Below are 14,629 nucleotides of genomic sequence, written 5' to 3' on the forward strand. Positions count from 1 at the left end.
TTAGAAACTCATTTTTGGCGCTAAAATAAGCCCTGTAATTTGTGATAGTTTTGAGCACACATTCACAGTGCCATTTCATGTGTGCGTGTGTGTGTTCGGTTGGACTGAAATGGTCCCAACTCACCGATAAATAGTTCCCCGTACCAAGATCCCATGACAGGACAGAGGAGTAGTCCTCTAAACACGCATGTTTAGCTAAACACTATCACAACACATCACACCACGTTTCCCCACTGCTTACCACAACCCCGCAAGAATGAAGCCTGTTGGCGTATGTGTGAACCTGAGAAGGACGCTGTAATTAAACCATTGTACATTGAATCAAACGTGTAACGGACGGGGGGTTATGAAGCGGCAAACAGGTCTTCAGGTTTTTGGTCCTTCGAACCGGATTTATAACTCTGAGACCGAGCGCACCGGTTACAAGACCGAACGGTATGTGTGGGTGTGTGTGTATGCGTATTTACCTCTCCACTACAGCCTCAACGCTTCAAGAAGATCGTTAGTTAAGAAGATTTACATAGATGAACAGTATTTAGTTTTATTACCAAACCGTAAATATCGGACCGAAAGGGCATCACTTCACTTGAGGCCTAGGGGTTTGGGATAAGTAGCCGCAAGGGTTCGCAGAGAGTGAGAGCGGATGTGTGTGCCTGTGTGTGTATGTGTGGTTTGGTATGTTAACGGGGGCGAAGAAGGCATCCAGCCCTCTTGGGAAGGGAGAGGAAAGGATGTTGTGCTATGCCGTTGAAGAGGCAGAGACGTATGCTCTGCCCAAAACCTCACAATGGCAGTTTGTGGCTGCTTTTTGGAGCTTATTTTGGGATGGTTACGTTACCAGCTCGAAATGGGACCCGAACCCATTGGAAGGAAGGTTCAGAGGTTTTTCTGAGAAAATGAATTATTATAAAATTCTAGAGCGGAAACTGATAAGAAGGAAGATATTCAAATAATTAGAATGTGTTCATCATAAATTGGGAAAACATGTTTAAATCAACAACAGTTTTTAGTGTGCATACTGTGTATTTCGCTCAAATGGAATCGCTGCTATTCGCACAACCTGGGCTACGTGCTACTCACAAGCAAGGAGCAGAGCTCAAACGGCAACCATCATCAACCCAACGTTTGTGAGGAACGCCAAACTAGTCTGGCATGTGTTTGCGAGCGAAAAGTGTGCATCCTCCAGCGCAACATTTCATCCTGGTAGTGGAAACAGTTTGCCAAAAATCGAACAAAACCATAGCAATGAAACTCAAGCACTTTCCTCCACCTTGTACCTAACCCGGAAGCGACCGGAAACGTATTCGTCGCAGTGCAATTGAAAAGAGGAAATCCGTACCGCTTGAAACATCCGTGTGCAATGCTCGGTCGATCCATACCTCCAGAACATGTTGTTCATTCCACACTTGATCGGTGATTTATTCCTTGCGCGTTGAATACAATACAAAAGCGAGCATGTTTTGTGAGGGGGGGGGGGTGCTTATTCTTCCTTGGGCATAAGAAAAGTTTTCCCCGTCTCTTGCAAGAATAGATACGTGTGGATGCACGCAATGAAAATATGCAAAATACACCTCCCTGCTTCTTCGTTTGCACGATGACCGGAAACTGCAACCTTGTTTGGGTTTTATTGCATACGCTTGGAAACTGTCCTGGTGGGGTGGGCGCAATGTCTGCCATTTTCCGGTCCGGCACCGTTTTGATGTGGTCCAGTCTGGCTCCCTGCGAAGCTGGAACACGTCCTGGAAAAATCATTGCCCATACACACACACAGAAAAAAACCCCAAATCGAACATTGCTTGTACCCGTTCCGTGCGTGCCCGTCGTTTCTTTATGGGAGGAAAAGATTAAAACTCAACAGGTTCCTTCTGTTACCGATCACTGGCAGAGGGACTACATAGTGACTCACTACGAACAGCAGGAAAGCTTATAGAGAGCTCATGTTGTTCCTACCACTGCGTTTTTCTACAAACGTTCCAAGTACTACAAGGGTGACTGCTTTGCTTCTTGGGAAAGAGTTAAGAGTAGAAAATCACTTCCGGCTTGCAGTCGGTGGATCGTCGTTGGCGCTTGCATTGGTGTGCTGGTCACCTGCAGGGTTAAAGGGAATGTGTTTGCTTGGGTTGTACCTCAAGAAACACACAACCTAGGGGTTTTGTTGGGTAAATGTTTCTGTTTGTCAAATGTACGGGGGATGTGTTTGAGGGGTTCTGTATGCATGTAGAATTATTTAGCTGAACAATAAGATTCCAGTGGAATATAATGGGGGTTTTCTTTGATGATTTATGCACATTAATTGGTATCCTTTAGCGGTATGTGATTTTTAGTTTTTTTTTCTATGATTGTTCTATGATTGTTCTGCTGGAGATTTGTGTATCTTAAATGTCCCTTAAGTTTTGGACAGATGTTAAAATAGTTGTTATTGGAAAACTTATAAAATAGTTGTTATTACGCAGATGTTAAAATATTGGACATTTTCAAGCAACTGGTCATCTTAAATGAACTAAGTATAGAAAGAAAAGTGCAAGATCAGCCATTGCGACCATTTTCGATGTCTGTTTAAGCTTTACTTCTGCATTACCTTGAACATGTTATCAATTTATTATGTTCAGTTTCCTTCTTTATTTTATTATTGTTTATCACATGCCACAAAAGTACTGTCACCAAATTTGGCAACAGTAACACTTTGATAGTCATTTTTGAATTTTCCACGCTACCGGACAGAACACCAAAAAGCATACCCATCACCGCCCACCGTCTGCCCGAAGCGCTTCCGCCTTGTAGCAGTCAGTCGAACGCCAGTCAAAATCAGCTGGCTACACCAAACATCAACATAACAAAAGAAACAAATAACGGAAGTGGCAGCACCGCGGACATGATGATCATCATTAGCATCATCGCTGTGTATCTCTCTGCTCATGTTTAAAAACCAATTAATGAGGCGATTTATCGCTGCCCATAAAGTGTTTATTTATAGCGAAACGTGAACGGAATGCGTAAAAACACCGCTCATGCTTTGTTTGCCATTCACTGGGGTGTATGTGTGAGTGTGTGTTTGTTGGTTTTTTGTTGCCCTCTTTATCTACACCGGTGCTTGTGGTAGTCCTTTGGGGGGGGGGCAAAACCGTTGAGGTGAAGCAAAATTCGGTGGACAGCAAGCCAGACGCCTACTATGCTGCCGGAGGGAAAATATGAGCTTGTACTACAAGCGTTGCGATTATTATGACGATAATGTTCCCGTGGTGTGTGTGAGAGTGTATTGCGCCATCATTGAGACCAGAACACGATGGATGAGTGGAGTGGTTGAGTATGCCCGCAGGACACACGAGCAGCACGCGAAGGAACCCTCCCATCCGTTTCTTGATTTGTTGCTGGGCGGATAAAACATACAGCTTTATCGACTGAAGGGAAACGATAACCATACACACACACATACACATGTATACCTTCCTTTTGCAGGCCTCTCCCGGCCGTGCCCGCTCATGGATTTATAATCGAAATAAAAAACACTCGCGGCCAACGGTGCGCCGCCATATCTTCACTCACCCTGCCAGCTGAACAATGGGGCCCCCAAAGCCACACCGGAAAGGAAACGCTCGGTTGTCCAAAGCAAACCAAAACCATGGAAAGGCCAAAACCATCTCGGCGCAGATATTGGGGGTGTGTGTCTCCATCTTTCGGGAAGAAAGTTTAGCCTCGATGTAGAATCGGGTTTTCGGGCTGCTAGGGCGAGCGGAGAGTGCTAGAATCGTTACCCAAGGCCCAACCATAGTGACTCCAAGATATTCCTTTCAATCTTCGCCTTTCAATGGCAAACGCATGAATGCAAGCCGCCAGCCCGCCAGCCCGGGTGGTTTTGGTAGATTGAGAGTACGATGGAATGATTAAAGTTTTGCCCCGGAGCCACCAGCTCACCTATTCACCACTGGAGCTGGCGCTGGAGTTGTTCGAGGTTCGGTATGGTGAGCAAATTAAACTATACCCGCGTCTCTATATCGCGATTCACCGCGCGCTTGTGGCGCTGACAGTGTGGGGGTTTTGTGCAAAGGTTAGCTTTAGTAAAAATTTATCAGCTTCTTCAGGTGAATGGCGGTGGGATTTTCAATGAAAAGCAGGAAATATCGCGCAACGGTGGCCATTATGTTTGAGACTCGTAGTGTTAAAGGAGGTTAACAACCGAATAATGAAAATTGAAGGTTATGCCGGAGTGTGTAAAAAAGTTCCTGCACGCTACTAGACAAGTGAAACATAATACAAGTTTATTGGAATTTAAAACAGCTAAAATTCTTTATTTATATTGACGAATGGATGTTTGAAACGAATAGTTACATGACAGCATTAAATTATTAACTTTTCTTAAACATATTTTGAAATAATAGAAATAGAAACAAAAAATAGATGCAAAATGTTTCAATATCGATATTTAAAATCAAAAATTTGTAAAATCATTTGATCTCTAATTAATGATTCATGTTTGGGCAAAGCGAGTGGTATTAGTTGTATATAAAGAGAATATGTTTTGTAAAGATATTATCAAAAAATTTAGTAGTTTGAATTCTTATTCTGATTTATGGAGTCAAAACAGGAAAACTATAATTGCATATTGTATTTCCGATACGCAAAAATTCTTGCCATTTCAGGCCTAGTAGACATGTAAAGAGTGCGGGCGTGTAAGGCTTTCAAAAAGCTTAACATACTTGTGATTCTTGTAAACATTTATTTTCAAACTTCTTGATACTGTATCGCAATATATAGATGAATTTCATTATGATCAAAGAAACGTTCCTTTACGTTTCTTGTTGTCCTTGCAACTTAATTTTGCCTCTATGTCAGAAATTTTGTGACATTTATTATGGAGTTTTGCTTCTTAGGTATATTTTTTGTCAAGAGGTAAGCCAATAACGTGTGCTTATAGCAAAACTCATAATAAATCCAATGAGAATTTCAACTGATTTGATGGAACTTATATACTTTACAAGGTTTTCATTACAAGTGTTGGGAATAAAGTATTACAATTGTATTATGTGAAACAACTGAGTTAGTTTAAACGTATTTTTAATGTATTGTATTTACTAGAAGATTATTTTTTTAAATGAATCAGAGCCTTCAAAGGGTCCTCAAAATTGTTACATTTGGTTACTCTTCAATTAATTTTTGACTTCTTAACTAGGCTTACCAATTAAGGGTTACCATAATTCATAAACTATACAATACATTCTTCATTCGTCTTAATTTCTATGAATTAACCAATAACTGATGCCTTGTGAATTAACCAATAACTGAAGCTAGAAAACCTTTCAACCAAAATGAAATTTCTTTTGTTTATTTCTATTTTCAGGTAAGCAAAGAATACCACCATACCAAAAATACCTCCATCACAATATCATTATAATCTCGCAAGGTAAATATCACTTATTGAAAACACCTCTGTTGACAGTTCTGCTATTATGCGCTGTTAAGCAGCGTACCCTCTCATACCTTTGTGTCAGTTAGCCGACCTGCATAAGGTAGGTGGCGTTCATGAATGCGTAAGCAGTAACAACACCGTCCCACAAAGCACATTTACCATTTTCCAGCACGTTCTCCCGGAACCAATTGAGTGAAAATAATGCCCCTGCTCATAACAGCTTGGGTCCGGATTTGTCGGAACACCCTTGGGTGTTCCGCACGCGTGAAGCAGTTGCAATGGGTAACGAGCAGCAGCAGCACCAGTACTTTGAATGATGCCCTAGCGACATGCAAAAGTTTCTCTCGTGCGGTGCAATACTTCGACGGGGTAAGGTTACTGCCAAATATCATTTCCACCACTACCCCGTACACTTTTGTGCAATGGTTCTTATAAAAAGACTGCACTGTAGGAGCGGTTGGCGGAACGGATCCAATCAACGTTCCCGTAGCATGATCCTTTGGCGCTGTGGTGGAACGCTAAAGAATGACTTTGGCAGGAAGTAAAGCGTCCAAAGTGGCCCTAGACAATGGGAATTAATAAAATATTTCGCACCGTTCACTTTCGTTCAAACGATAAATACATGTACCAGAAAAATTGTCCATTATTAGAAGAAGCCGCCTGTAGATAGCTGTGACTATGACTCAGCCTGTTTCAGCGTTTCTTTATTCTTCTTTTTAAAGCCCCTTCCAAAAATCGTTCTTCTGCAAGCAAAGATTTTAAAGGCAGTGATTTTTTATTCCATTATCTTGACCTACCACTGATTGATTGCTTCGCGAAAAAATTGATATCATTCATTTGGACGAAACTAATGGGTCTCGAGGCCACCTCTCTCCCGGCCTCGAAAACAAAGCCCGAACGGGAAAAGGAGCGAGGAAATAGATTAAACTTTTCTGCCGACTCAGAGTGGCATGGGAATCGGATGGTAGAAGGGAAACTTCGGTGCAAAATAAAAAAGAAAGAAACAGACGTACGAGACACAGCTCTGCTGCAAAGCGGAAGTGAAAGCAACGATATGGAAATAATGTTGTCTTCTAGCAAAGTGTGGGTGTGTGTTTGTGTGTGTGTGTGATTTTGGTTTGACTCCCCACGGAACCGGAAGAGAAATGGAAGCAGGCCGCGAAACTAATTGACAAATTGGTTTACATGGGCCACTTCCGGCTATATCCTGATGGTGGCTGTAAAATACAGTGAGATAGCGAGTGGTGGCGTTGGAGGGGCTGAGATATTCATCTGTCCCGGGCATGAGTGAAGACATGAACAGTCGGTCATTCGGTTTGTGTGTGTGTGTGTGAGTGACACAGTGCACGAAAGCTAGCATAAGCGGAACATTTAATTAGATCATAAATCATCGCTCATGAATATGTATGTCGGCGGAGATGGACACGATCTACCTAACCGGTGGTAGATACTCCGCCTTGCAAACAAACAAAAAGTAAGTTGTCCAAAAAGAGATACCCAAAATAAAAGGAAAAAAATGGACAAACTCCTGCAACACCGGCCCGTGATTTCCATGGGCCGTTCATCCCAACCCCAAGCAGTCGAGTCGAGTTTGAGCGCTCATCAGTGCGAGTACCGTGCAAAAATGGGTCGTAAAAGATCAAAGGATCGCTCCGTTCCCCTTGCCACGGGAAAAAAAAATCTCTCTCTCCCTCTAACCGGTTGTGTTAGGTCCCTCTATTATTCGTTGTTTTGTTTCCTTTCTACCTCCCCCTACTTTCAACTGCCATCAATTCAAACTCGAAACGCAGTGCCAAAACCGAATCAAAGTTCATACGAATCTCTCGATTTGTAATTCATCATTTCTCGCTCGTTGCAAAGGGGCGAAGTGGTGCGCTTGGTTGAAAGAAAAAATCGGAGCAACAAAAAAAAAACAACAGAAAAATCGAGTCAGCTCGCTAACACGTGGCGCGGTGGGCGCTTCGTTGCGATTGTTCTCCCAAGTTTTCCTCTCCCTTTGCGTACTGTTTGGGCGATTTGACTCGGACGGGAAATTTATTCAAATTTATACTTCCTCACTTTCCTCAAGAACATGTTTCGGGTGTGTGTGTGCGTTTCTTTTTTTTGTGCATACGTCATTCCATTCCAGCATTTTTTTTGCACTGGCTTTTCGCTGTCTTTGCGTGTGGAGTAGTACTCGCGCTTATCTGTTCGCGCTCTAAACGTGCGCTGAAGCGAATGTTCAGTGTCTTTCGGTTACATCGTGTTCGGTGCTAAATGCTGACGGCTAGAATGCTATTCATAACAGCAACTTTTCATCGGCGATACGAACTAGGGGAGTTGCGGTGAGGGGAAGGTATGTCAGCGAGCATTTTTTGTCGCTGTAACCACATGTTCGTGCCGGTGCGGGTGTGAAGATTTGTGTCCAATTTTGGAATTAGAGCGAAAGCTGTAGGGCACTTCCTTCGTGTGACATTGTAAACGATTAATATTTTACCTTAATTTGCACTGTAATTTAAACAGATTATTATCATGTTTTGCAATATAACAATATTTCTTGTACTTAAAGAGTAACAAATTACTTAAACAAACCTTAAAATAAATTTAAAACACTCATAATTATTATTCAAAAAAATCAAACTAAAAAGTAAAACAATTAACCAAAACGTTTCCTGCGGCTTGCCCGTGGTGAAAGCTCGCCTTTACGAGTGGTGAATAAAGGATACGAGCACGATCCCAGTATGCTCACCAAAACATTTCCCCTCACATGTTTATGGGTGTATGTTTCTTTGTCTGGAATCGTACACCAGGTCCAATACAGCGACGTGTGGCGTTCGGAAAGCTTTGTCGCAAAATCAGCTGACAAGTGGGGAAAACCTGTGTGTACATACATACAGACGCGGAAAGCTTCGCACCATCACCCAACCAGCCACTTAAACGAGATACTCGTTTGGTGAGCGATGAGAATGCAGCGGAGAGCAATCGTGCTTGCATGAGTGAGTGCTGGGTGAGTGAGATCCGGCGAGGGTTTCGAAAAATGAAAGAAGTGCGTGCGCACAGTGAAAAAGAAGTTGTGCTCAATTGATCAAAAAATAAGTTGTGAGATTAGAATTAGAAGGCAACGTTTCGAAGTAGTAATTGATTGGGAATGATTAAAGTTTATTTTGATATAGAGTTTCAGCATTATTATTTTTCACAAATTATTTGATAAGGTGTTTTGACGCTTTTATATTTTTAATTTGTTGAATTATCTTATGTTTCTTCTTCCTTTAATGTAATGTACAAGACAACTTATTTTGTCCTTGGAAAGAATATTTGATTTGGCCTTTTTGTAAACCACACTATGTATCATACTAGGTTCGAACTAGCGCCTGGCTGAGTAGCAACTTGAGACCTTACCGTGAGTCCATGGAGCCATCCATTTTCTTTGAGCTTATTATTGTTTTTAAATCAAGCAATGAAGCAAGTACTATTTCTTTCTTTCAGGCTCCTTTACACAGACTAAACGAGATACGATTTTTCTGTTCATTGTTCTTATGTAGTAATTTATTTCTACACTCAAGTTGAACATTAAGGAGATTAGTATTAATACCTAAACATATTTTGAGATTGTTTATGAACAAAATATACGTCACCCGCGCTATGGTATCGGTTTGTACCACCGTGGTGGTGCGTGCACGCTCCGCTTCGTTGTTGAGGAATTTCACTCCCGTTATCATCATTATCGGCCTAGCATGAAATCCGACCCTTCCAAACGACAGAGAAGCATACTCTTCTTTGTGTGTGTGTATCAGCAGCAGCAGCAGTTCGGCCTCCACTCGGCAGTCTTGCGTGAGAACACGAAGTCCCCGGGTCGTAGCGGACAAACCCGAACACTCATCTGCGCTGGGAGAGCATCCCTTCACGCGGCTGCTGCTGCTACATGTTCAGACCATCGCTGAGCGCTGCGGTGAGTGGAGTGTCTGTATGTACAGTTGGTCTTCTCCTTTCTAGTGCGAACATTACCGTTTTTTTGTGGAAAACAGGACACCGTACGAACGGTGTTCGGTTTCGTCCCGTTCACCGTGGGTTGGAGGGAAGTTGGAGTCGGTTTGGGTGTGGTGCGGTATCGAGTCGAGTGTGTGCGTGTGCTGGGTGGAGGTGAAAAGTCCTTCGGGGTCCGGTGCATATCCGGGTACGCTTCGGGTAGTGTTCGGGTCCCGACACCCGACGGAAGGAAGCGCGTGCGGATTGCATTCCACGCCCGGTCGATCGGTGAAGGGGTAGGGCGGGACAGGACGGCCAGCAACCACTCGGACCGGTCGTCTCGTTTTGGGGCCTCGCTGTTGGTGGTGCGCGTGTGTTAGTGCGCGGTGGTGCGTACAAGGCAGGCAAGTAAAGCGTGACCGGGATCCTGTGCTCGAGCAGCAGCAGTAGCCGTCCGTCGTCGGCTGGGTCCTGCTGGAGTTGGCAACTGCAAATTTAGTCATTGGCCTGGCCCAGTCAGGAGTGGTTGTGCTTTCCAGTGCTAACAGGAGCAGCAGTAGCAGCAGCAGCCAAGACAGTTACACCAGAGCCTTTTGCTTTAGGTTTGGTTAGAGTGAGCTTCAGTGAGATATAAGAGAAGTGTGTTAGCCTTAGATCCTAGGACAAGTAGTTGATAGTATAAGACAGTTTGTCTTACAGTTTGCTTAGACATTTAAGTCCCAATAAGCAACGTTTAAAGTCACCATAAACTGCAAACAATTAAGAGCTTAAAGCTGCAACCAAACCTAACGAAACATTTCCAACGAAAATTCCACTCCAATACGTTAGACAATTCCGCGTACACGGGAACAAGCGTACCAGCTTAACCTAGACGCTAAAGTGCAATCGGTTGTGTTCGCGTTTCAATCGCGTAAACTTTCCACTCCCTTAGCAACACCAAATTGGACAAACCCGATCCTCTTTATCGCACTCTCTCCCACTCTCTCTCGCTGTCGTGCGCATTAAATTTAGTGTGTGTAAAAAGGTTGGCAGCCCAGCCATTCCGCGCTCACAATTAAAACAAACGGTTAACTGAGCAAACAAAATAGGAAGCAACCAACGGGACGAAAACCAAAAAAAAAAAAAACGCCCCAAAACAACAGCACCAGCAGCACCCGGCACGATGACGAGCGCCCGACGAGTACCGACGATGGCGCTCCAGCAGCAGCTGCAAGAATGTTGCCACACGGCACTCGAAGCCTGCACCATCGGGCATAGCCTCGGTGCGCTTTGGACGCTTTCACCAGACCTCACGTGAGGAAGGCTCGAAGCGCTGGCGAGTAGCCTCCAGAATTTATGGCCCACCTGCCACCGCCCTCTAGCACTCGTGCCCGTACAAGCGAGGATGCTCCGGGGCTCCGAGGCTTGAAAGGGGAAGCCACCACGATCGGGTTGAGAGGCGCCCATGCTTTTGCTGTACTAGGAAACGTGTCAAAAGCAGCAGCAGCAGCAGCAACAAACTTCTGGTACACAAACTCCACACGTCCCTCTGTGTGTGTGTGGAAGTAGCGTCCTGATTTTGGGGGCTACCCGGGAATGCCGGGAGTAGGGGAGATTTCGGTCATTCGAGAATGATGTTGCGGTTTGGATGGGCAACGTGACTCAACCAGCAACCAGTGCTACCACCGGGAGCTGGCTCCAGCGCTTCCCGAGGTAGCAGGGTCAACAACGCCAGCACCACAACAACGTCCCAGCATCATCATTGCCATCATCGCCCTTCATCTCTCGGGACGCAGAAGGACCCGGGAAAAAACGGAAGCAGGACCACGAAACGCAACTAAAAGTGAGTGAAACACTGTTGTATATTTTTCCTCTCCTCTCATGCTCTGCATGCCACATGATTATGCTTTTCCGTCTGTGTTGTATGTCCCTTGAACAGTTCGTTCACTTTCCCTCCAGCCGTTCGGGGCCCATTTTCACCATTCCATCGAGAAGGGGAGCAATCGCCCCTATTCCACACCTACCGAGACACGAGTGCGATAGAGTATAGTCCCATTTTTATGTTACTCGACCTTTTTTTTTCTCTGTTCTGCCTCCAATTTCCATCGCTGGAAACTTTCCTCTGTCTTTTGATACATTTTTCATTGGGTCAGGAGAATGTGCGTGCGTGTGTGTTCGTTTTTACTCTCCTCCTTTTCTATTTCCGATCTCGCTGGGGGTGGCAATGTGGGCTCTTTTCGAGGCCGGGTTTGTTTCGGTATCGAGCTTTGGTCGCTTTTTTTCCTTTGCCTTTTCCTGTGAACCCGTAACAGTTTTCCGTATCCGTACGAATGTTTGTTTGGAAGAGTGTTTCCTTTTTGCGCCCAACGCATACACACACACACACACACACACACACACACACACACACTAACTCAATTTTATCTTTCGCTTTGGCTCTCTTTCCATTCTCCGGTCCGGTCTCTTATTCCATTTCAACCCGGAATATTGTAAGGACGAAGGGTGATGGGATGCGATGCGCGCTCTCTCTCTCGTGCACGCGCCCGAACACGGAACTCGACAGAGCACGGGGTCATATTTCTATTTTATTTTATTCGGCCAGCGTAGTGCCGCTCAAAAAACAAAAAGGAAAGAAAAATAAAAACAACTTCCAAAAAGTAATGCGAAACACCGCACCGAACGAAGGGCGCCTTTCGCTCCATTTCGCTGTGCGGAAAGTGGCATCATAGTGCTCTCGTTCTCGGCGTCCGTTGTTGGTTGTCTGTTAATTTTCGTCAGCCAACTAACAGTGCAGACTTGCTGCTGTCCGCCCACCGTTTGACGCCCCGTTCTTTCCATTCATGGACACGTTGGCACCACATACGGACGGTTTTGAGGTTGGAGAGCGCGCGCCACAGTTTTATTTATTTTTATGCGCACCAATATACACTAACGGCCATGGGGGGGGGGGGGGGGGGCGTTCCGCTATGCTCCGGGTCGCCGGCTCGATGGCAAGTGACAATTATCAACACGTCAATTGCACTTGGAGGGTTTCTGTTTTATTGGTTCGCCTGGAACAAATGCATTTTTAAGCCATTTGATAGGGGTAGCAGGGGAGGAGAAATGTGTCGCGTTGCAGAAGATGAAATTGAATTCGTTTTGTGTGTCGTGGACTTTCGAGCAGCGAGCGAGAGAATGTGAAGAGTTTAGAGGAAGAAAAAAAGAGTAATTTATGGGCTGAGGAGTTTTGCAATATTGTACACGACAAATTAGCGAAAAGGCGCGTGCTGTGAGAAACGAACTGTAGATGATTACTTGTGCTCTTTTTTTAATAATTATATATGAAAACACATTTATCGTTAATATCAGTTCATTGTGCTATCCCTACAAGACAGTAAAAGTCTCATGGTGCGTAAGATTAACCAAACCCTTGTTGGAATCGAACTGACGCTCTGCGGTGCACTGGAACGAGCGTTTACGTTCACCACTATAAGTCCGGTCCTGGCGTTCAAGAGTAAACTGTGCATAAAAAGAGAAACAAGATGGAACATAATGCATTCGTAAATAGTTTAAACTCATAAAAGTGGAATTATTCCAAGATAAATCACTTCAAAATGTCAACCATGCTCAAACATATTACATGCACGCAAACATAAGAGCACATGCGAGCCAACCACAAGCAAACAAATCATTCGTAAGTGTTTCATCATCATTAAAAAAGTACCAAAGCTGACAGCGCAAACAACGTCCACTTGTGAAAAATGGTGCACAATGTGCTGTGTACGGGTGTGCAAGTCACTCAACTCACTCCCGGAACCATTAATAAGCTGCCTTGTAGCGAGTGCACTACTACGGGTCCAACAGGGCCCATCAGCTCTCAGCACCCCTTTTTGTCTCTTTGTCCTTGCCATCCATCCTGCCATCATGGTGTTATGCATTATTCTGTGCACTATTTTCTTTCTATATGGTGTTAAACCATAAATTTCAATGTGCATAAATGTTGGTGGTTGGGAATGGAGGGAAAAGAAACACGCACAATAATCACACAACACCACACCACCACCAGAAGAGCTAGTTCATTGCGCTTACGAAACGTACGGTCAGTCGGGTTTGCGATGGCAAACCGGTTGCGAGTGTGTTAATCAATTATTGATGGAATTAATTTCTGTATTTATAAAATCGGAAATTGATTTTATGAAGTGGCTGCAGCTGCACACCCGCTGATGCCCGCTCGGGGACCCGCGGAAATGGGCGGCAACTTGGGGCTTTTGGGCCACACCAACCCAACAAGCGCGCCGATCGTGGTTCCACTCTGCACTGGGAAAACAAATATAACAATCAACACCGAAAGCAATCCGCTTTCAATCGGTCCCTGGGCATGCTTTAGCGGGGTTACGGAAGGGGTCCAGAGATGTACAATTGCAGTGGAAATGGCTGGTGGTAAGTTGCGCTTTCGGTTTTCCTCTCGGCTTTGTTGTTGTGTCTGTGTGAGTCCTTCGTTCGCGGTGTGTCTGTGTGGCGGAACCGTTTGCATTTTTTTTATATTGTGCTCACTTAAGCGCGGCCGTGTGCACACCCAGTGTGCATTTATTGCAGTTTTGTGTTTTTGTTTTGTGTTTGCTATTGGAAAACTGTGTGGAAAAATAAAAAGGAGAACAGGGCAAAATGACCAACGCAGCAACGAAGGAAGTGGTGAAGGTAAAAGTTTAAATTATTATAATGCTTCACTCTACCGCTCTGCTGCTCGTTTTTGGTATTTCGATTTGTGTGTGTTTGTACCTTTTTTCTGTGTGAATGTTTTGCTATTTTATTGGAAAACTCGACCCACAACACGCTTCATGGCGATTTTTGTGTGGGAAAAGAGGCGAATGGGAGCATTCGCTTTTCGATCAGTTTTTTGTTGTGTGGAGAGGAGTTATTTCCATTGTGGGGCGGCGGCCTCCACTCGAACTAAAGCAATTACAATTTTGTCCACGCGAGCTGGCAGCTCATCCTATGTTTAAACACATCGACACACACACACGCGTGCGCGTACATGGCAAAAAAAATAATCATCCCAAGAACAGACGCCGAGAAATAATGAAAAGCTCGACCCAGGTGGTGATTGTTCCGTGGTGGAAGAGGGAATAACCCCCGGACATGACCGTACTTTATTTATTATTTGCCCTTTTTTGACGTTTAAACGGGTGTGTCACCGACGGTAAGCTGCACGCGGGATCAATAAATGAGAAGAGTAATAATTATAATAACCCCTCATCGAGTAACAAGCGAGCCTTAATTCGGCACACACATCAAAACCATACATTGGGTAAAATATTGCCC

The 14,629-nt window shown here is 44.4% G+C and overlaps 1 protein-coding gene and 1 long non-coding RNA gene across 4 annotated transcripts in view; both read left to right on the forward strand.

Moving 5' to 3' along the window:
• The window catches only part of LOC120900989 (matrix metalloproteinase-2), a 264,511-nt gene that overhangs the window by 86,979 nt on the left and 162,903 nt on the right, over positions 1–14,629 (forward strand). The window lies entirely within an intron of this gene.
• Positions 9,225–14,629, forward strand: part of LOC120900992 — a 120,174-nt gene continuing 114,769 nt past the window's right edge. Inside the window, exon 1 of the long non-coding RNA XR_005739269.1 lies at positions 9,225–11,171. This is a non-coding gene — a long non-coding RNA (uncharacterized LOC120900992). The remainder of the gene's footprint in view (positions 11,172–14,629) is intronic.

Source organism: Anopheles arabiensis, chromosome 3, assembly GCF_016920715.1.
Source record: "Anopheles arabiensis isolate DONGOLA chromosome 3, AaraD3, whole genome shotgun sequence".
In the NCBI taxonomy this organism is placed as follows: domain Eukaryota; kingdom Metazoa; phylum Arthropoda; class Insecta; order Diptera; family Culicidae; genus Anopheles; species Anopheles arabiensis.